The sequence below is a fragment of the Schistocerca piceifrons genome, chromosome 5 (assembly GCF_021461385.2).
Source record: "Schistocerca piceifrons isolate TAMUIC-IGC-003096 chromosome 5, iqSchPice1.1, whole genome shotgun sequence".
Classification (NCBI taxonomy): Eukaryota; Metazoa; Arthropoda; class Insecta; order Orthoptera; family Acrididae; genus Schistocerca; species Schistocerca piceifrons.
Genome location: NC_060142.1, coordinates 475717466 through 475719959, shown reverse-complemented (window position 1 = coordinate 475719959; position 2494 = coordinate 475717466). Strand labels below are relative to the sequence as shown.

Below are 2494 nucleotides of genomic sequence, written 5' to 3'. Positions count from 1 at the left end.
ACACTTGTATTTAATGTCAACGCATCTTCAATAAAAATCGCCATACTCAAATGCACCCAGTCACTCTCAATCATATATACTACACAAGCAGCGCATTTACTCTATTTTCTGTATGTCTATGTCTATGCATGAGACATGGACGGCTCCAATAAATGTGAGCCAGTCCTCTCGCTAGTGGATCCACCTTCGAACCCTGTCCCAGATGTACCGCATTATGGATCATCCTCTTGACACAATTCTGGATGTAATGCATGGTGGATCCACCTCCAAACCTGTCCTGCACGTAGTGCATTGTGGATTCACATCTAGACACTGTTTCAGATACGAGGGTCACTCCAAAAGAAATGCATACTATTTTTGTAAAAATACAGTTTTCATTCTGCATGTGTGAAAGTTTTACAGTTTGTAGATACACCCTTCCCGCTTGTTTTCAAACTTAGTTCAACCTGTTCCCGTGAGTGGCGCCGTCACAGCGTGTCTTCAAGATGGCTGCTACACTTCACGTTTGTCAGAAGCAACATGCTGTCATAGAATTCCTGTGCTGTGAAAACGAGACAGTGGGAAACATCCACAACAGGTTGAAAAAGGTGTATGGAGATGCTGCTGTCGATCGCAGTACAATTAGTCGGTGGGCAAGCGGGTTAGGTGATGAAAGTGGGCACGGCAATATTGTGGATTGTCCTCGCAGCGGCAGGGCTCGTACTGCACACACTCCAGACAACGTGCAGAGATTTAACGAATTGGTGACTGCTGACAGACGCATCACAGTGAACGAATTGTCACGCTACGTTGGGATAGGGAAAGGAAGTGTTTGCAGAATACCGAAAGTGTTGTGGACATCATGCCAAGTGGAACCACCATAAATTCTGATGCATATGTGATGACACCGAAGAAACTTGAAGCTCGACTGAGTCGTGTTCGACCACATCGGCAAAAGCAGGATGTTTTGATGTTGCACGACAATGCACGGCCACATGTCAGTTAAAAAACCATGGAAGCGATCACAAAACTCGGATGGACAACACTGAAACACTCGCCTTACAGTCCTGACCTGACTCCATGTATCGTCTCTTTGGGAAACTGAAAGACTCTCTTCGTGGAACAAGGTTTGAAGATAATGACTCCCTTGTGCACGTTGCCAAACAGTGGCTCCAACAGGTTGGTCCAAAATGTTACCGTGAGGTTATACAGGCGCTGGTTCCAAGATGGCGTAAGGCAGTTAAGAGGGATGGAAATTATGTGGAGAAATGAAAATATTGTTCCTAAACGATGTATCTACACACTGTAAAAGTTTCAAACAAGTAGAATAAAAGATGGATTAAAAAAATAGTGTGCATTTCTTTTGGAGTGACTCTCGTATAACGCTTGGTGGATCCAAATTCTAACACCAACTCAGGTCTACCCTGGGTCATGGGATTCATCCACGACACAAACAGAAAATACATACAGAACATACAGAAAATAGAGCAAAGGCATTGCCTCTGTAGAATATATGTTTTGAGTGACTGGGCGCATTCAAGTACAGTGTTATGCTATACCAACCGACTAATTTACTGTTCTGTCTTATACATAAAAGGCACTTCGTCTTCAGGCCACAAGTGGCCCATCGGGACCATCCGACCGCCGTGTCATCCTCACTTGAGGATGTGGATAGGAGGGGAGTGTGGTCAGCACACCGCTCTCCCGGTAGTGATGATGGTTTTCTTTGACCGGAGCCGCTACTATTCGGCCGAGTAGCTCCTCAATTGGCATCACGAGGCTGAGTGCACCCCGAAAAATGGCAACAGCACATGGCGGTCTGGATGGTCACCCATCCAAGTGCCGGCCACGCCCGACAGCGCTTAACTTCGGTGATCTCACGGGAACCGGTGTATCCACTGCGGCAAGGCGGTTGCCCGTCTTATACATAAGAATAATACTTCTTAAAGACTGTCGCCATCCATCCAATGGACATCTAGCACACAAAATAGCGGAACTGGGATGATCATGTGCCGTCATTGTGGGTCTTTAAGAGTATACAAGGAGGTGCGATAGGAGAATCAGGATCCCTAGTTTTTTGTTATTACTGGAGAATCAAGACAATATTGTTACGAAATATCGGTAATGTAACTTGAATGGAAGGTGTTATGCTTTTAGCAGGATGACTTTAAATTTGCTTACATCCCCTACAGAACCGTTTTGCGAAGAGTTTTCTGCTATTTGTAGGGCTGAGTATGACTATGTTAACGGCGTAAAGTCAAACGCCAACACGCCAGTCGGAAACGGAAGAGCGGAGAGGGCTGTGAAGAAGACGTCAGCCAACTGCACAGTGACCAGCCATTCTCCAGGACGACAACGCGACGCAGCGCTCTCTATGCGAAGAGAACATAAGCGCCGTGCCAACTCGTCGCGCCCACTTCTACAGCTGCATCGAGATTAGGCACTTCAAGGCCAGCGGCTTAAGAATTGTATATACTGAAGAAATTTCTTATTTGCATGTCGCCCTTTGCTTGCG

General features: G+C 46.0%; 1 pseudogene; it reads right to left on the bottom strand.

Annotated features, from left to right (window-relative positions):
* Positions 1-1778: 1778 nt before the first annotated feature.
* LOC124799759 lies at positions 1779-1896 on the bottom strand (annotated as a pseudogene).
* Between the last annotated feature and the right edge of the window lie 598 nt (positions 1897-2494).